At 41.2% G+C, this 20,997-nt stretch overlaps 2 protein-coding genes and 1 pseudogene across 2 annotated transcripts in view; 2 read left to right on the top strand and 1 right to left on the bottom strand.

The window, feature by feature from the left end:
* Positions 1 to 20,997, top strand: part of LOC141182832 (uncharacterized) — a 618,372-nt gene that overhangs the window by 289,844 nt on the left and 307,531 nt on the right. The gene's annotated exons all lie outside the window — the stretch shown is intronic.
* LOC141182831 (uncharacterized) overlaps positions 1 to 20,997 on the top strand; it is a 168,595-nt gene that overhangs the window by 76,026 nt on the left and 71,572 nt on the right. The gene's annotated exons all lie outside the window — the stretch shown is intronic.
* LOC141182848 (uncharacterized) overlaps positions 1 to 20,997 on the bottom strand; it is a 248,286-nt pseudogene that overhangs the window by 204,083 nt on the left and 23,206 nt on the right.

Genomic DNA, 20,997 nt, shown 5'->3' with positions numbered 1-20,997 from the left:
CAGATCAAGGGAGATTATCAGTGGTCTTGTATGTCTTCCATTTTCTAATTATTGCTCCCACAGTTGATTTCTTCACACCAAGCTGCTTGCCTATTGCAGATTCAGTCTTCCCAGCCTGGTGTGGGGTTACAATTTTGTTTCTGGTGTCCTTCAACAGCTCTTTGGTCTTCACCATAGTGGAGTTTGGAATGTGGCTGTTTGAGGTTGTGGACAGGTGTCTTTTATACTGATAACAAGTTCAAACAGGTGCCAGTACTACAGGTAATGAGTGGAGGACAGAGGAGATTCTTAAAGAAGAAGTTACAGGTCTGTGAGAGCCAGAAATCTTGCTTGTTTGTAATTGACCAAATACTTATTTTACACCAAAATTTGAAAAAATTTCTTTCCAAATCAGACAATGTGATTTTCAGGATTTCTTTTCTCATTTTGTCTCTCATAGTTGAGGTCTACCGATGATGTACATTACAGGCCTCTCTCATCTTTTTAAGTGGGAGAACTTGCACAATTGATGGCTGACTAAATACTTTTTTTTCCCCACTGTATATTAGTGCATTAGGAATCGCCAAAACACCAGATTCCTTGTCACTTTGTAGATATTCACATTTTATCCTAGCCGATTTCTTTTTCCATATAAGAGATCGAAACTTGCTAGGAATTTTCTGAAAATGGGAATTATGGATTCAAATAGGGGCATTATGCATAATGTATAATAGTTGGGGCATCAATATCATTTTTAATAAGTTCCCTCTTCCTACAGCTGATAATGGTAATCTGCACCAAGCATCGATTTTCTTTTTATACTTTTCCAGAAGAAGATATAGATTCAGTGCAATGTAATCCGGAGTTATTTTTGTTATATTTATACTCGGTATTAGAATTTCTCAACCGGTTGTATTCGTGTATGTTCTAATATGCTGGAATTAGGGATATCCTCAAATGGTAGAATAACCAACTTATCCCGATTAATGGGCAGTCCTGACCATTCACCAAACTCTCCAATAATGTTCAGGATAGGATCAATAGACTTCTGGATATCACCTACTGTACATATATAACGGTTTGTGTATTATACAATCACTGTATTTTATGTAGTGTGGGCCCCCGCTTCTGCAGTGCCACCATGTAACCAATTGCTTGTGAAATAAAGGTTTTTGACCAAACTCATGTTTGGTGTTTCTGATTATTCCCAAATGGTCTGCCATTCATATCCTAGTATAGCTATGTCACCATCTTATTGATACTAGACAATTGTCTGATACTTTTGATACTTTCCTTTGGTTTAATTTTTGTTTTTGTTGTGTTAACCCCTTTACCCCCAAACGTTGTTTGCACGTTAATGACCAGGCCAATTTTTGCAATTTTACAATTCTGACCACTGTCACTTTATGATGTAATAACTTTGGAACGCTTCAACGGATCCCACTGATTCTGAGATTGTTTTTTCGTGACATATTGTACTTCATGATAGTGGTAAAATTTCTTCGATGTGACTTGTGTTACTTTGTGAAAAAATCTGAAATTTGGCGAAATTTGAATTTTCATTCGGTTAAATCAGAGCGATATGTCACTCAAAATAGTTAATAAATAACATTTCTCACATATCTACTTTACATAGTTCCTAAATAACAATTCCCACATGTCTACTTTACATCAGCACAATTTTTGAACCAAATTTTTTTTTTGTTAAGAAGTTATAAGGGTTAAAAGTTGACCAGCGATTTTTAATTTTTCCAACATCATTTAAAAATTTTTTTTTAAGGGACCACATCACATTTGAAGTGACTTTAAGGAGCCTTTATGACAGAAAATACCCAGAAGTGACACCTTTCAGGTGCTTCACAGGAAGTTTTGGAATGTGGAAGAAAACAATGAACATTTAACTTTTTTTCACAAAAATGTTACTTTAGAAATTATTTTTTTTTATTTTTGCAAGAGTAACAGGAAAAAATGGACCACAAAATTTGTTGTGCAATTTTTCCTGAGCACGCCGATACCCCATATGTGGGGGAAAACCACTGTTTGAGCACATGGCAGGGTCCGGAAGGGAAGGAGCACCATTTGACTTTTTGAATGTAAAATTTGCTTGAATAATTAGCGGACGGCATGTCACGTTCTGGGAGCCCCTGATGTGTCTAAACAGTGAAAAAAAAACATAAGTGACATCATTTTGGAAAAAGAACCCCTCAGGAAACTTATCTAGATGTGTGGTGAACACCTTGAACCTCCAGGTGCTTCACAGAAGTTTATAACATTGAGCCATAAAAATAACTTTCACATTTTTCCCACAAAAATGTTTTTTATCCCCCAATTTTACATTTTCATAAAGGTAACAGGAGAAATTGCACAATACCATTTGTTGTGCAATTTCTCCTGAGTAAGCTGATGCCCCATATGTGGGGAAAAACCATGGATTGAGCGCATGGCTGGGTTCGGATGGGAAGAAGCACCATTTGACTTTCTGAATGTAAAATTTGCTTGAATAATTAGCTGATGCAATGTCGTGTTTGGGGAGCCCCTGATATGCCTAAACAGTGGAAACCGCCCCATTTTGGAAACTAGACTCCTCAAGGAACTTATCTAGATGTGTGGTGAGAACCCTAAACCTCCAGGTGCTTCACAGAAGTTTATAACGTAGAGCCATGAAAATAAACAAAACTTTTTCCACAAAGATGATCTTTTAGCCCCAAATTTTTTATTTTCACAAAGGTAAAAGGGGAAAATGGACCGCGAAAACTGTTGTGCAATTTCTTCTGAGTACACCGATACCCCAAATGTGGGGCAAAAACACCGTTTGGACGCACGGCAGGTTCAGAAAGTAAGGAGCACTGTGTGACTTTATGAACGCAAAATTGTCTGGAATCGAGAGCGGATGCCATGTCGCGTTTGGAGCACTCCTGATGTACCTAAACAGCGAAAAAAAAACACAAGTGACCCCATTTTGGAAACTAGACCCCTCAAGGATTTTATCAAGGGGTATAGTGAGGTCCTCATATTGAATAAGTTGTCATTAGTCTTGACCGCAAGTGCTTGCTACTTGAATTTACATCGGGTACTCGGGTATGCACCAAGCATCCTGGGTGCCCGAGTGACACGCTCAAGTCCCTGCCCCGCATGTTTCACGGTTGTTAGACACCCAAAAAAAAAAACATGTGGGGATTGCTCATATATGGCAGGCAATCCCCACGTGTTTTTTTTGCTGTATATCAGTATGTCACCCGAGCACCTGTGATACTCGTAGCATACCCAAGCACCTGATGCAAACTCAAGTAGCGAGCACTTGCGCTTAACACTAGTCGCCATATCGTCATTTTTTTTCTTTACTTTTGAAAAAATCACAACCCTAACCTCAACACAACCCTAATCCTAACCGTAATCCTAACCCCAACCCTAACACAACCCTAACTCTACCCCGAGGGATCCATTGAGGCAGCAGATTTACTCTGGACTTTGTCTGGCCTCTGTTTAGCAGTGTCCTTTTTTTCAGAGGTTCACAAAACTGTGGCTAACTGCACTTTTATGCACATCTAATTAAAAGACAGACACCGTGGGATCACAGGCCAGACTGCGTCCACGGTGCCTCCATCTGCCTCATTACAGGGAGTCTTCCGCCGGGGGTTCTGCCTGAATCACGTATTTCAGAGATTTACACAGAAACCTTGGTGCAAGCCCTCAGCGCAAAACGCAAGATAAATGTGAGCCAAGCCTTACTTTGATCTTTGGGAGGCAGAATGAACAAATCACCAGCAGGTGAAGAATTGATTTTATTTTTTATGCCGTTCCTCATGTGGTATAAGTGATTAGACTACTTTATTCTTTGGGTCGGTGCGATTACAGTGATACCAGATTTATATCGGGTTTTTATGTTTGGCTGCTGTCACACACTAAAATACACTTATTTTTGCCAAGACTAGTTTTTGCATCGCCATATTTTGATAGCTATAATTTTTCCATATTTTGACCGACAAAGTCATGAAAGGATTTTTTTTTTGCAGGACAAGTTGACATTTTTATTGGTGCCATTTTCGGGCACGTAATATTGTTTGATCGCTTTCTATTCCAACTTTTAGGGAGGCAGAATAAACAAAAACCAACAGTTCAGGAATTGTTTTTTTTATGCTGTTCCACATGTAGGGTGACCACTAAATTTAAGTTCTTGGTGATATTGGACTTTTTTTGATATATGAATTATTTCTGTCGTTACAGAGTGTCCAAGTAAAAAATTGTTTGATTAAATGCAAAATGGATCTTAAAGCTACAGATCTGGTCTGGCAATCTAAGGCTATAGAAATTTTTTAAAAAGGTAGTACATGTGGTTTTAGTGACACCTCCACCTCAAATAAAGAAACCATACGTCAATACAAAAATCTATTATTCAAGAAAACCAAACTTTGGTGGACCAAAACTGCACTTGAGAATTATCTAGATCAAAAAATAATTCCTAGGAGTCTGAGAATCCAGCTTTTTCCCACTTTTGAACTTGAAGATGAAACCCTTGTTAGTAAATGGATCACAGTAGCAACTATATGCTCCATGATGTTCGTTAAGATCAAAGTGGACAAAAATACCTCCTTATTGGTGGAAATAGATAATGAGATTGAAAAAATAGAAAAAGTCATGCATAAAGATATGTCAACTGAGAATCTTAAAAAATGCCATAAAGATATTGAGAAGGACTTGAGAAGAAAAAATGGGTACATAATATAAGTCAAGGCAAACTGAAAAAATTCACCAGACATCAGGCAGATTATGAATCCAATAAAGTATACAGATGGCAATTCAAGAAATTGAATAGAAAATCATCCTTGACGCGAAGTATATCCTCAAATTCGCATCAGAAGCAGAAAGCACATCATCCATTAGGGACCAGGATGGACCGGATGGTGCCAGTTATAGTGGTCAGAAAATGAGATATTTTGATAAGAAAAAGACATTTGTAGCCCCTACTCATGGAGGAGGTAGAAACCAAAGGAATGATAAACTTAAGGTGATTAATCTCTTGACCAATATTCTCATTGAGGCACAAATAAATGTGTTAGAAAAATGATTAACCTTTTCTCCGTCTCAACCCTTAGACCCATTTCTAGCAATCAAAGATGTTCATTTGTTCGCCAGAAAACTTATATTGACAAAACTTCATCATAAAACCAACAATGAAGAAATTTTTACCACTAAAGAAGAAACTGAGGCTTTACAGATCTTGGAATCACTAGCAGAAGAAAACACGACTACTGCAGCAGAGGTAAGTACTTTCCCCATACAACTTTTCAATAAATCCAAAATATTTTCAGCTCTAAATTTATGTCCAGCAGTAGACATTTTCACCAAACTTGTATCAGCAGAAATTAGGCAACTTAACACTAAAAAAACTTACTCAGATTTGAGCAATGCAGACAGAACAGCATTAAAAGAAATGCAAGATTGGAAAGATGTTGTATTTAAGGGGGCAGATAAAGGTGGTAACTAAGTTATCTGGCCTAATACTGTGCATGAAGAACAGGCATATAAATTGTTGCATGATACCAACTGTTATAGGAAATTACCAGCTAAACCTATGTCGGCCTTTCAGATGGAATTGATCAACGTTCTTGAGAGAGCTCACCAAGAAGAAATTATCCCTAAAAAAATGGTCGATGTGATCAAAAGAACTAAATCCCAGATTGCCAACTCTATATCTAATTCCGAAAATTCATAAGGATCCAATGGATCCCCCTGGAAGACCCATTGTAGCGGGCAGTGGAGGCCTTTGTGAGGTAATTGGGCAAACCATTGATTATTTTTTAAAACCTTTGGTAACCATTTTACGCTTTACGGAGATTAGACAACATGCATCTGACTGAGAACATGATTATGGTAACAGCAGATATTGAATCTCTGTATACCTCCATTAGGCATACCGATGGGCTAACTGCAGTTGCGTGGTTTCTGAGAGGGAGTAACATTGAATCTGACATGGCGGATCTAATCTTGATTCTCCTTGATTTCATTTTAACCCATAACTGTTTCATTTTTAATAATAAAGTGTATTTACAACTACAAGGAACAGCTACGGGGGTCACATGTGCCCCTTCATACGTGAACTTATTTTTAGTGGCATGGGAGCAAGAGATTTTTTCGGACGACTTGATACCGGACATAGAAAATATACATCACTGAATGCGTTTTATTGACGATGTGTGATTTATTTGGGAAGGGTCATTGTCCTCCCTGAATGATGTAATGTCCAGACTCAACAAAAACAAATTACATTTAAAACTTTACTTTTAAAACAGGTCGAGATGTGGAGTTTCTGGACATCAAAATCCACACTGAATCAGATGGAAATTTGTCAACGGATGATTACAGAAAGAGTACTGCTACAAATTCATAACTTCATGCCAGTTCATCTCATCCTAGTTCTACCATTAGGGGAATCCCAGTAGGCCAGTTTTTTACGGATTAAAAGAATTTGTTCTGAAGAGAAAGCCTTTGAGGAAAAATCAAGAGATCTACGATGTAGATTCCAGGCGAGAGGTTATAGTCGGAAAAAAATTAACCAAGGCTATTTAAGAGCTCAGAAAATCTCTAGAAACTAACTATTGTACCAAAATCAGAAAGTTAAGGATAGTGACATGGACAAAAACCAGGTACGATTGATTGCTAAATATCGTAACCAATGGTTTAAATTTGTAGTAATTATTAAAAAACATTAGCGAGTACTACAAGTTGATCTCGTTCTGAAGAATTACTTACCTGCAAATCCTACAATAACAGCACGACGTTCCAAGAACTTGAGAGACCTACTAGTACACAGCCATGATGAGGGGGATCAGAGGAATAAGAGTGAGACATGGTTGGCAACCAAAGGCTTTTTTCCTTGTGGCAGATGCAAAGCCTGTCGAATATGGTTAAAACTAAACAATTCTAAAATGCAGATGGCAATAGGGTATATGATATTCGGCACCATCTCACATGTAGTTCTAAAGGGGTAATCTTCCATGCAAAAATTTTTTTATAGGCCTCACTACGAGAGAACTTCGAACATGTATCAAAGAACATATAAGAGATATAGAAAAATCAAATATGGAAGAAGACCTTGAGAATTTAAAGACATTACCCAAACACTTCCGCATGTGTCATAACAGGGACGCCAGTTTACTACAAGTTATATGCATTGATCAGGTACATCTGGGTTCGAGAGAGGGCAATATTAAGAGGATACCGGCCAAGTAGAAAGTAAGTGGATTTTTTGATTAGGGACCTTGGCACCATCTGGGTTAAACGAAAGATTTGGTTACGGTTCATTTTTGTAAGGGTGGAGGCACTGTAACTTAATGATGTTGTTTTTAAGGTTTTTAACATGTTTTTTAATTATGATTTTAATTACATCTTTTTTCCATACAATAGGATGATAATAATTCTTACCTGTCTCCCTGTGCCTTGTCCCTTCTATTCACATCTGGTTTCTTCTTATGTATAATTAGTTAAGAGGTATAAATTTAGAGGGCCTCGTCTCTGACCATGCATGGTCTCTGAGCAGTTATCCTAAGTAGCAGTTTCCAAAGTAGTTGACGGAAATATGCCGGAAATGGGGCCAGAAGTGACCAGAAGGTACCAGTAACTATTTATTAAATGTGCTTAGTTTCTCCTTTTCATTCACACTTAAACCTTCATTATGCTTACATATGCCCTTACTGTCTTTGCACCACTAATTATTACTCTCCTTCGCAATCCCCAAACCCCAGCACCCTCTAACCAAATAATCATCTCTCCTTCCCTCTTACCTCCCCACATGACCTAATCTGCAGTCCTGCTCCTTAACTTCAGATCTATTCTACCAAAACACAAAACAACCGGACATTCTCCTTCTCCCACCTGCACTCCCTCTCTGCTTCTCCTCACTGCTCGTGACATTTCTCCCAATTCTGGACCCGCACAACTTACACCTCCCACAAATTCTCCCTTGTATCGCTTCCAACCAACTGCAAACTACCGCAACCTCTCCTACGTAAAACCCGTGCCCCTGACGCCCACCCCCATGCTCCCTCTCTCTGGAGCACTCTAAACGCCCACTATGTCTGCAACAAGCTCCATTTTGTCCACGACCTCTTTACCTCTCGTCATCTGTCCTTCCTGGATATCACAGAGACATGGTTGACACCCTCCAACACTGCCTCCCCTGCTGCGCTGTGTTACGGTGGCCTCCATTTCACCTACACTCCTCGCCCTGGTAACAGACATGGCAGAGGAGTGGGTCTTCTTCTTTCTACCAACTGCACCTTTAATCCCATCCCACCACTACCCTCCCTTATTCTCCCTTCTTTTGAAGTCCACTCTGTCCGCATCTACTCTCCCTCCAACCTCCAAGTGGCTGTCATATACCGACCTCCGGGCCCGGTCACTGCCTATATTGACCAATTCTCCACCTGACTTCTTTACTTTCTCTCTGCTGACATTCCCACAATCATCATGGGCGATTTCAACATCCCCACTGACACTCGCCAGTCAACAGCATCCAAACTCCTGTCGCTTACTTCATCCTTTGGACTTACTCAGTGGTCCTCCTCAGGCACCCACAGACGGACACACACTAGACCGCATCTTCACCCGACTCTGCTCCCTATCTAACCTCACAAACTCCCCCGTATCCCTATCTGAACACCATCTACTCACTTTCTCATCCCTGTTCATCTCACCTGTCACCCATGTCCAGAAACTAGCACACGTCCGCAGAAACCTTGCACATCTAGATACTCACACACTCCCTGACTCTATTCTACCACTGACATCCATATCTTCACTCCAGAGAACGTCACTGCTTTCTACAATGTCACTCTCGCTTCAGCTATTGACTCGGTCGCCCCTCTTGTCTACGGCAGAGTTAATAGGCAACACTGGCACAACAACCTTATTAAACAGCTTTGGCAAGCGTCCAGGGTTGCGGAGCGGCGTTGGAAGAAACACATTCACAAAATGACTTCACTGCATTCAAACAAGCAACACTCGCATTCAAATCAGCCCTCACCTCTGTTAAAAAGGCCTACTTCACAACCCTCATATCTTTCTTATCCTACAACCGCAAACAATTATTAAACACTTTCAACTCTCTCCTCCGTCATCTCTGCTGAGGAGTTTGCTACACACTTCAAAAACAAGATTGACCAAACATGGCAAGTCTTTACTGTCCGGTGACCACAGCCCCTTTGTTTCTTAGACCATTGCCCTTCCCCCATGACCTCCCTTTTTAACATCACGGAAGGAGACCTCATTCATCTCCTCTCCAAATCACACCTCACCACTTGTGCTCTCGACCCCATCCCATCCCACCTCCTCCCCAACCTCACCCTCACACTCATCCCATCCCTTACCCATCTCTTCAACCTATCACTAACTTCTGGTACCTTCTCCACTGCCTTCAAACATGCCACAATCATGCCCATCCTCAAAAAGCCATCCCTCGACCCAACTGCTTTGTCCAGCTACCGCCTGATATCGCTGCTCCCATTTGCCTCCAAAGTGCTTGAGCAACACGTTCACGCTGAACTTTCCTCTCACTTCTCATCTAACTCTCTCTTCGACAACCAACAATCTGGCTTCTGACCCCACCGTTACACCGAAACTGCCCTTACCAAAATTACTAATGACTTAAAGCTAAAGCTAACAGACATTTCACAGTTGACCACTGTCTCCTACTACAGATCCTCTCTTCCTTTGGCGTCAAAGACCTTGCCCTATCTTGGAACTCCTCATACATTTCTAATCGCACATTTAGCATCTCCCACTCCCACACCACCCCCTCATCCTGCCAAGGCTCTGTCCTAGGACCCCTATTCTTCTCCATCTATACCCTTGGCTTGGGATAGCTCATAAAATCTCATGGCTTCCAGTACCATCTGTACACTGATGACACCCAGATCTACCTCTCTGGCCCAGATATCACCTTTATGCTGTCCAGAATCCCAACATGTCTTTCAGCCATATCCTCCTTCTCCTCTCGCTTCTTGAAGCTCAATGTGGACAAAACTGAACTCCTCTTTCCCCCATCTCACATATCTTCCCCACCTGATCTTTCTATCACAATAAATTACATCACACTTTCCCCTGTATCGGCAGTCTGCTGCCACTTAGTAACTCTTGACTCTGCCCTGTCCTTTAAACCCCACATCAAAGCTCTCACCACCTCCAGTCGCCTCCAGCTCAAAAATATTTCCAGAATCTGTCCTTCCCTCAACCCTCAATCTACTAAACTGATTGTGCATGTCCTCATCATCTCCCGCCTCGACTACTGCAACACCATCCTCTGTGGCCTACCTGCTAACACTCTCACACCCCTCCAGTCCATCCTCAACTCTGCTGCGCGATTGGTTCATCTCTCACCTCGCTACTCCTCTGCTACCCCCCTTTGCAAATCCCTTCACTGGCTCCCAATTGCTCAGCGTATCCAGTTCAAATTACTAACACTGACCTACAAAGCCATCCATAACCTTTCTCCTCCGTACATCTCTGAACTAATCCTCCCGATATATTCCCTTATGTAATCTCCGGTCCTCCCAAGACCTCCTTCTCTCCTTCACACTTATTTGTTCCTCACATAATCGCCTCCAAGATTTCTCCCAAATATCTCCCATCCTATGGAATTCTGTGCTTCAACACATCCGATTAGCCTCCACATTTGGATCCTTCAGACGAAACCTGAAGACCTCTCTCTTCAAACAAGCTTACAGCCTGCCATGACCTTGCTTGCTGCCACCTCAACAACACCGGAGCTACTGCAACCCCGCAACTTACTGTCTCCTTCCCACTCCTGTAGAATGTAAGCCTGCAAGGGCAGGGTCCTCTTCCCTCTGTACCCGTCTATCACTGTTAGTTTGTTTACTGTAAGTGATATCTGTATTTTGTATGTAACCCCTTATGTACAGCGCCATGGAATCAATGGCGTTATGTAAATAAATAATAATAATAATGCCTAGCACTAGGAAGTGCCTGCCTTTATGCTGTCTATCCGGCGAGCACGCCGGTATGCTGATTAGTTTAACTCATTAAAATTCCTTTAACAAACACGTGATATACAGACAACATAGAACACAGATATAAAAGTAAGCAGACTTTGGCTCGTTTAAAGTGCACCTGTCAGCAGGATTGTGCAAAGTAAAGTACACACACTGTCAGGTGGGCGACATTACACTGATTGACATGATACCTTTGCTGATGAAATCCATCCAGTGGTTCTTGTGTAATCTTTATATTCATTTCTGAGATAATGATATGCTCGTGCTCTGGGGCAGGCATTTGGGGAGGGGCTTTATCTTGGTGCTCTGCTTGTGTATTCATTTGTCTGCTTTCTGATAGGTCACTGTGCATTCAGTGACCTGCCCTCTATTTTAAATAATGCAAATGCAATTGGGTATATCCAAGTCTGACATTTATATGCATCAAAATGGCACCTACACCCGCGCATGCGCAATATTGCATTTTGATTGAATTGATTAGATCTATGTTTCAACCGGGTTTTGTCCTCAACTATTTTTTCGGCTCTATTTAGCATCCAATTGCTATAACCTCTCCCGGATAGTCTATTTCTGATATTACTTCTCTTATATAGTCAGTTTCCATGCTACAATTACGTTTTGCCCGGATCATCTCCCCTACAGGTACACCTCTAGTTGTGTGTTTTGGGTGATGACTCTTTGTGTGCAGGATTGTATTACCTGCTATACTTTTTCTGAAAGTTGAAGCGATCACAGTTTTATAGGGAATGCCAACCAGATTTAAATACAAAAAAATCTATGTGTGTCCGTTCTTGATGGAAAGTAAACCTTAAGTTAAATGGGTTGCAATTGAAATAATCACATTTTGTACAGCAGATACATCAGAATTCCATATGCTGATCATATCATCGATGTATCTGCCGCACCACCATATATAGTCTCTATATGGATTGTCCACGCTGTACACATACGACTCCTCCCACCAGCTCATAACTAAGTTGGCTAAAGAGGGGGAGAATTTTGCCCCCATTGAAACTCCATTGATTTGCATGTAATATGTTTCATTAAACAAAAAATAATTGTTTCGTATGAGAAAATGTACAACATCCAAAACAAAATTGTAAATCTGTTGAAAAATTACTGTATTTTTTCACGTGAAAAGTGAAAATTTACAGCATAAAGAACTATTTTGTGGGGGATCGATGTACACAGTGAGAAGCTATCCAAGAAAAATTTGGACCACTCCTTCACTATGTCATTTGCCGGCTCCTCTTCCTCTCCCCTTCCCCTTATTGTCGGGGTCCCTCAAGAATCAGTCCTAGGCCCCCTTCTGTTCTCTTTGTACACCGCTCCTATTGGACAAACAATCAGTAGATTCGGTTTTCAGTAGCGTTTCTGTGCTGATGACACCAATTATACACCTCTTCTCCAGGCATCACCCCTGCATTATTACAAAATATCAGTGATTGTCTTTCCGCTGTCTCTAACACTATGCCCTCCGTCTATCTAAAATTGAATCCGTCGAAAACTGAACTACTTGCATTTCCTCCCTCCACTAACCTACCTATGCCCGATATTGCCATCTCCGTTTGTGGCTCCACCATTACTCCCCAGCAAGCCCGCTGTCTTGGGGTCATACTCCATTCAGATCTTTCCTTCACTCCTCACATCAAATCAATCACTCGCTTGTGTCATCTACACCTCAAAAACATCTCTAGAATCAGAACTTTTCTTACCTTTGACTCGGCAAAAACTCTTACTGTAGCTCTTATTCATTCTTGTCTGGACTATTGCAACTCTTTACTAATCGGGCTCCCTCTTTCTAAACTCTCCCCTCTCCAATCCATCCTAAATGCAGCAGCCAGGATCATATTCCTCTCCAACTGCCAGTCATTGTACTGGTTGCCCATCCAATACAGAGTTCAATATAAACTTATCACTCTTACCCACAAAGCTATCCACGATTCAGCACCACTCTACATCACCTCCTTCGTCTCAGTCTACCACCCTACCCGTGCCCGCTGTTCTGCCAATGATTTAAAACTAAAATCCTCCTTAATCCGAACCTCCCACTCCCATCTCCAAGATTTCTAGCGTGCTGCGCCAATTCTTTGGAATGCATTACCCAGGACAACTCGATTAATTCCCAATACCCACAGTTTTAAGCGTGTCGTAAAAAAACATTTCTTTAGACTGGCCTATCACCTCAACATACTTATCTAACTGTCCCAGTTTGGCCCATATCACAATTTTCTTCAAAATCATGCTCATACCATTCATGCACTGAATAGCCTCTGTCTGTACTGTACACATACTGGCTGGGGACCAGTTCATGTAGTGTTATATACTTACCCTATTTAGCATATTATGGCTGTATTATACAAAATATGTATATGTTACCTTTTGTGTCTCCCCTATTTCCTCATAGACTGTAAGCTTGCGAGCAGGGCCCTCACTCCTTTTAATATCTGAGTTATGCTTATTTGGTAATGTCTTTTTGTCTGTTCAAGCCCCCCCTAAAATTGTAAAGTGCTGCAGAATATGTTGGCGCTATAAAAAAATATTATTATTATTATGGATGCCATATGATGTCACTCATGGCCTGCAACATGTCAGTACGATCCTGAAGGAAATCAGGTGCCCTCTGGACGACAGGATTGGTCTCATGGGGGGAGGATATATTTCTTTGTGGGTTTTGGGCAGGGCATACAATATTGGCATGACAGGGTTTTCTATTTTGATATGCTCCATTTCTTTCTTTGAAAAAAACCTAAACTGAAACCTTGTTCCAACAAAGTAAAAATGTTAGTTTTAACAGACTGAGTTGGATTATCTGATAAATGCCTGTACACATTATTGTCAAACAGCATATCTTCAACCCAGTTCACATAATCCTTTAATCCGTGACAACCACTGATCCTCCTATGTCTGAGGTTTTGATAAGTTGTTCTTGGTTCTGAGTTGTTGTAAGGCGCACTGTAAACTGGGTTGGATATTGCTGGTATAAATTCATCCATCTTGGAATTTCTCAGAAAGCGTCTTCAGCTCTGATTCTCTAGTTTTGGAATAGATCCACAGCTGGTTTGTGTTTTTGTACTGGATATAAATTTGGATTTGGTACACTAATGACATCTTGATGAGATTATCAGCAGTACTGTTATGAGTATTTTCTTTTTCCAAGCAGAACAGTGAAAGTTGCTCCGTAAAGCGTAATGACCTGAAGGCGTTTTCTGGATTCAGTTCACCACAATGTACATTAATTCGATCATTGTCAGAATGATTTCTAAGAGGGATATTCCTGATGGATTTGTTGACATCACAAATTGTGGAAAAAAGTGGAATTGTAAGTGGGTACAAAGTTCTCACCATATGACGAGTCTGTGTCGGTCCTCAGTTGAGGCTGTAGTAGATAAATGCCAGGGGTGACAGATTCCCTTTAACTTATCTGACCTCTAATATGGCATACAGGTGATAGAAGTGTAAATCTATACCTACCTGTATGCCTCATATTAGCGGTCTTGGTGGTGTGAAAGTTTTTTTTTATTCCTACAAGTTTGATGCGTTCCCATCACAGGGCCCGCAAGAAATCCCACCTCATGCGTGAATTACAATGTTTCCCCCCTCCCCTGCACGTCAGTGCCCTGTGACGTGCAGTTGCCGCGGCCAAATCCCGCACCTGCGCACTTCTTCCTGCCATCTATGTTCACTGTACTGCAGGGATCTTGTGCACAGGCGCCGGGAAGTCAGAGCGATACCAAATATGTGTACTTTTATTGTTTTTTTTTTCATAATATTTATTTATAAGTACAATATATATTTTAATTTTTTTCTAAATATTTTTGCAACTTTTTTTTTAACTTCTTTACTGTGTCCAACTGTAGGACTTTCAGTTTCTGCAGGCTGATTGCACGATCACTGCAGTACCTTGTAACCTGTCAGCCCTGCAGACACAAGCTAGTTTGACCATGCACTGCGCATGATCAAACTAGCTTGCTAGCATCTGATAACCCAGATGTTGTCGAGACGAAATTGGGTCACCATGGCAACGATCGAGACCCCGCGATAATGTCAAGGGGTCTCCAATCCAAGGTAAGAAGTGCCGTTTTTCCTCTCCCTTCTCCCGAAATGCTACGATCTACTTATATCACAGCATTTCGGGGGTTAATGTGCCGGGAGCAGTGCGGGACCGCTCTTGGCACTGAGTACCAGGTGTCAGCTGTCAGAATCAGCTAACACCTGATGGCAATGATGTCCGCACAGTCTCTGTGCGGGTGCAATCGCCTGTACGTAATAGTATGTGCCTGGTCCATAAGGCTCAGGGTGCAGGGACGTATTATTACTGACCACGTCATAAAGGGGTTGATGACATCACAGTGTCCTATTGAAGATGGTATCTTTGTGCCTATCTGTTTTGCTTGATGTTTCCTTTTCTCCTGTGCTGTTTTTTCTTGTGAACGATCGTTTGTTTCTCTTGTAATAGGATTTTTTTGGCTCCTGAATAGACTCCAGGTCGGAGTCCTCTGTTGCTCCAGCTGAGGTATCTGGGTCAGAGGAACTAAAGGTGACCTTGTTAGGTGTACGATGCATATTGGAACTACCGTCTCATGCTGCACATAACACATCTGCATCTATGGCTGATATGGGCATAAAAGGGGACAAACTTATGGTGTGGCCCCCATGCTCCCCTCACCTCAACCCCATTGAGAACCTCTAGAGCATCATCAAAAGGAGTGTCTATGATGGCGGGAGGCAGCTCACATCTAAGCAACAGCTCTGGGAGGGTATTCTGTCCTCATGCAAAACAATTAAAGCAGAAACCATCCAAAACCTGACAAATTCAATGGACGAGAGAGTTCAGAAGCTCCTTTACAACAAGCGGTCCTATGTGCAAATGTAACATCACCTAGAATAAAGTTTTGAGTTGAAAACTGTTTGATTTCAGTGTGTAATAACCTGCTAATGCTTATAATTTCAAAAATGACCATTTTTTGTTCTTTATTAAAATGAAAAGGTTGAAAACTCTGCTGTGCATAATAATTTGGAACATGCATTTTGAGTGCAGTTTGAGTTTTTTATTTATTTTTTTAAATATCCTGTTATCATAGGCAGTTTGTACAAAAACCTTTCAATTGTACTCTAATAGTTATTTGACTGGAAAATTACAATGACTGCAATTCATATAGGTAATTTGGGAAAATCTGAGAAAATATTATTTGCATAATAATTTGGAACACAGTGTATAGTTATGATTTCTGAGGATGGATCTAGGGGAGTTTCCGTTTTTTTCCCACCTTTCCCACTCATAAACTTGATCTGTGGAGCAATCATGGGAATCATGTTCTAGTTTTATAATTTCCATGATTTTCTCTCCTGCTTTGCTAATTTTAGCATTGCTTTTATCAATAAAATCTTCAAAGTGGTATTTTATCCTAAAGTCTTTCTTCCAGTGATAATCCCAATAAATTCTTTCAGCAATCCTGGCTTGATCTGACCGGCTTCTATAAATGTGGAGCGCACCGCTGCAAGGCTTGTGAATGCGCCCAGAAGTCTAAATCATTTATCCTCTTAGCGCCCGAGACAATTTTCACCTTAATGACCAGGCAGAGTTTTTTAAATCTGAACAGCGTCACTTTACGTGGTAATAACTCTGGAACCTCTCAGCGGATCCCAGTGAATCTGAGTTTTTCGTGACACATTTTACTTTATGCTAATGGTAAATTTAAGTCCATATTTTTTGCATTTATTTGTGAAAATATCCGAATTTTGGCGACAATTTTGAAAATGTTCAAACTTTCAATTTTTATATCCTTAAACCAGTTAGTCCTGCTGTACTAAATAATTAATACATAACATTTCCCATGTGTCTACTTTACATCTGCATTATTTTTCTAATGTCATTTCATTTTGTTGGGATGTTAGAAGGGTTAAAGGTTTAGCAGCAATTTCCAATATTTTCAAGAAATTTCCAAAATCTGTTTCTTTAAGGATCGATTTAGATATAAATGGACTTTGAGGGGCTTATTTATCTGAAACTCCCCAAAAGTGACACCATTTTAAAAACTGCACCCCTCAAATGCTTCAAAATTGCAGTCAGGAAACTTTTTAACCCTTCAGGTGCTACACAGGAATTACCGTATTTGTCGCACCATAAGACGCACTTTTTTCCTCCAAAATTTTGGAGGAAAATGGGGGGTGCGTCTTATGGTCCGAATGCTGGGGGGGGGGGGTGTATATTTATGTGGGCTGTTGAGGGAGCGGTATCTGTGGAGGAGCGGGGCACAGGATGCAGCAGCCGCCCGTTGCAGCCTACACTGTCCCCGCTGCTAAAGAAAATGAATATTCACTGCTCCCCACGCCCCATGGGCACTGAATATTCATGCTTCTTAATAGCGGTACACAGTGTAGCTGCGCTGCGGTTCCTGCTGCTGCCGGCTATCTCCTGTGCCCACTTTTAAAGGGCACGAATATTCAACCTCTCTCCACGCCCATGGGTGTGGGGAGGGGGTGAATATTCATGCCCTTTAATGAGCGGGCACAGGAGATAGCCGGCAGCAGCAGCAGCCTCAGCGCTGCGCTCCGCTGTGTGCCGGCTATGAAGGAGAGTGAAGTCACTGCTCCCCGTGCACACAGACCCGGCGTGGGGAGCAGTGACTTCCAGCAGCTGATCTCTCTCCCTGTGAGCCGCACATGGCAGTGACGTCATGCGCGGCTCACATGGAGAGGTCAGTGCGGGCAGACCACACAGCGCTGGAGGAGAGAAGAAAGGTGAGTAGGAGTGTTTCTTTTTTTTTTTAAATGTGCAGCATGAAGGGGATTAGGGGGACCATGCATACCAGGACAGGGATGATGGGTGCCATGCATACCAGGATAGGGATTAGGGGTGCCATGCATACCAGGACAGGGATGAGGGGTGCCATGCATACCAGGATAGGGATGAGGGAAGCCATGCATACCAGGATAGGGATGAGGGAAGCCATGCATACCAGGATAGGGATGAGGGAAGCCATGCATACCAGGATGGGGATGAGGGAAGCCATGCATACCAGGATGGAGGGATGCCGGAAGCCATGCATACCAGGATGGAGGGATGCCAGGCATACCAGGATAGGGATGGGGACGGGGACTACGTATAAAAGGAAGGGGGGGGCATATATACCAGGATGGGGGATATTGTCAGAATTGGGGGACATTACCCCTATACCAGTGTAAGCAGAAGACCCCCTCCCCCTTAAAAGTGCATCATGACCACATTTTTTGCTTACATTTTTTTTTTTTTTCCTCCTCTAAAACCTAGGTGCGTCTTATGGTTCGGTGCGTCTTATGGTCCAGTGCGTCTTATGGTCCGAAAAATACGGTAAGGCAAAGTGGAATTAAAAAACTCTAAATTTAAATCTTGCTTCTAAAATGTTGCTTTAGCCCCACTTTTTTCACTTTACAATGGATAGCATGACAAAATGGACCCCAAAGTTTGTTACCCAGTTTCTTCTAAATCCATTGATACCCCATATGTGCTCAGAAACCTCTGTTTGGAGAAACGGCCGGGCTCTGAAGGGAAGGAGCCCTATTTGAATTTTGGACCAAAAATTTGTGTGAAATAAATTGTGGGCACTGTGTCTCATATGCAGGGCCCCTAAGATGCCCAAAGAGCAGAAACCCCCCCACAAGTTACCCCATTTTGTTGACTACACACCTCAAGAATTTTATCCAGGAGTATACTGAGAATTTTGAACCCACAGGTACTACACAGAATTTGATAACATTAGGTCGTCATATTGAAAATTTTCATTTTTTTCACAAAAATGTTATTTTAGCCCCAAATTTGTAATTTTCACAATGGATAATAGGAGAAAACGGACCCCATAATTTGTAACACCATTTCTCCTGAATGCTATGATACGTTTTTGACCCCATATAGGGTATGTTTGGGCACATGGCTGGGCTAGAAAAGGAAAGCAAACTATTTGTCTGGAATAAATTGTGAATGCCATGTCGCATTTGGAGAACTCCTGACATGCGAAAACAGCAGAAACCCCCCCACAAGAGACCCCTCAATGAATTCATCTAGGGGTGTACTGAGCATTTTTAACCTGCAAGTGATTTATGAAACTTTACAACATTTAGATGTGAGAACAAAAAATAAAAATGATTCCACTAAAATACTGTTTTAGCACCTTATAATTTACATGAGGCGTAATGGGGGAAACTGGACCCTACAATTTGTTAATCAATTTCTCTCGAATGTGGCAGTACCTCATATGTGGTTGTACACTAGTGTTTGAGCACACAGCAGGGATCGGATGGGAAGGAGCCCTACTTGGCTTTTAACCCCTTTCTGACATTGTCAGTAGTGTTGATCAAACATGTATTGTTAACCCTTTTGGCGAGCAGGCTCGGGTGCTTGCCGAGTATTTGCGGCGTGCTCTGCATCTTTGTTAGTGTTGCCGCGGCTGCATGTGTCACGGCTATTAAACAGCTGTGACACATGCAGAGATTTCCTGTTTGTTCGGCAATCCCTGCATGTGTCACAGCTGTTTATCAGCCATGACACAAGCAGCCGCGTGTGTAATAATACGTCCCTGTGCCCTGGGCCTTATGGACCAGGTACGTATTATTACGACATGGCGATCACGCCCACACATAGGCTGTGAGGGAGCGATCGCAGCCAGGTGTCAGCTGATTCTGCCTGCACTGCTCCCGGCACTTTAACCCCCTAAATGCTGCAATCGGAGCCCCTCTGCTCTTGGATCGGAGATCCCGCGCCATCAGCGCGGGGTCCCGATAGTTGCCAAAGTTGTAAAAATTATAAAAAAAAAAATACATATATATTTTTTTCTATATGTATGTGTGTGATACATACACAGACTGTACTCATAAATAATTATTATGAAAAACAAAGATAATTAGATAAAACAATAAAAGTACACATATATGGTTTCGCCGTGTCCAGAATAACCTGACCTATAAAACTGTCTCACTAGTTAATCCTTTCAGTAAACACGGTAAAAATAAAAAAACAAAGCAAAAAACTGTGCTTTATAATCATACCGCCGACCAAAAAGTGGAGTAAAACGCAATAAAAAAGACGAATGTATATAAAAATGGTACAGCTGAAAACTTCATCTTGTCGAGCCAAAATCAAGCCACCAAACAGCTCCATCAGCTGAAAAATAAAAAAATTCTAGCTCTCAGAATAATGTGATGCAAAAAAATTATTTTTTTTATAAAATAGTTTTTATTGTGTAAAAGCTCCAAAACATTAAAAAAAAACGATATAAATGTAGGATCGCTGTAAACGTACTGACCTGAAGAATAAAGCTACCTTATCAATTTTACCCCATGCGGAAAGACATTAAGAAAAAAAAAAAAAAATTGGTGAAAATAAAAAATTTGGGGCTAAAAGATAATTTTTGTGGAAAAAGTTTGGTTTGTTCATTTTCACGGCTCTACGTTACAAACTTCTGTGAAGCACCTGGGGGTTCAAGGTGCTCACCACACAACTAGATAAGTTCCTTGAGGGGTCTAGTTTCCAAAATGGTGTCACTTGTGGGGGGTTTCCACTGTTTAGGCACATCAGGGGCTCTCCAAACACAACAAGGTGTCCGCTAATTATTCAAGCAAATTTTACATTCAAAAAGTCAAATGGCGCTCCTTCCCTTCCGTGCACAGAAACAGTGGTTTCCCCCCCACATATGGAGTATCGGTGTGCTCAGGAGAAATCGCACAAATTTTGTGGTCCATTTTTTCCTGTTACCCTTGCGAAAATAAAAAAAATTGGTTCTAAAGTATTTTCTGTCATAAAGGTTCCTCAAAGTCACGTCACGTCAAATGTGATGTGGTCCCTAAAAAAAAGGTTTTGTAAATTATGTTGGAAAATTAGAAATTGCTGGTCAACTTTTAACCCTTATAACTTTTTAACAAAACAAAATTTAGATTCAAAAATTGTGCTGATGTAAAGTAGACATGTGGGAAATGTTATTTATTAACTGTTTTGTGTGACATCTCTCTCTGATTTAAAGGCATAAAAATTCAAATT

Source organism: Phyllobates terribilis, unplaced genomic scaffold (assembly GCF_046119375.1).
Source record: "Phyllobates terribilis strain yellow unplaced genomic scaffold, ASM4611937v1 Scaffold_36__1_contigs__length_13169755, whole genome shotgun sequence".
Taxonomy (NCBI): domain Eukaryota; kingdom Metazoa; phylum Chordata; class Amphibia; order Anura; family Dendrobatidae; genus Phyllobates; species Phyllobates terribilis.
This window is presented reverse-complemented; position numbering and strand designations above follow the sequence as displayed.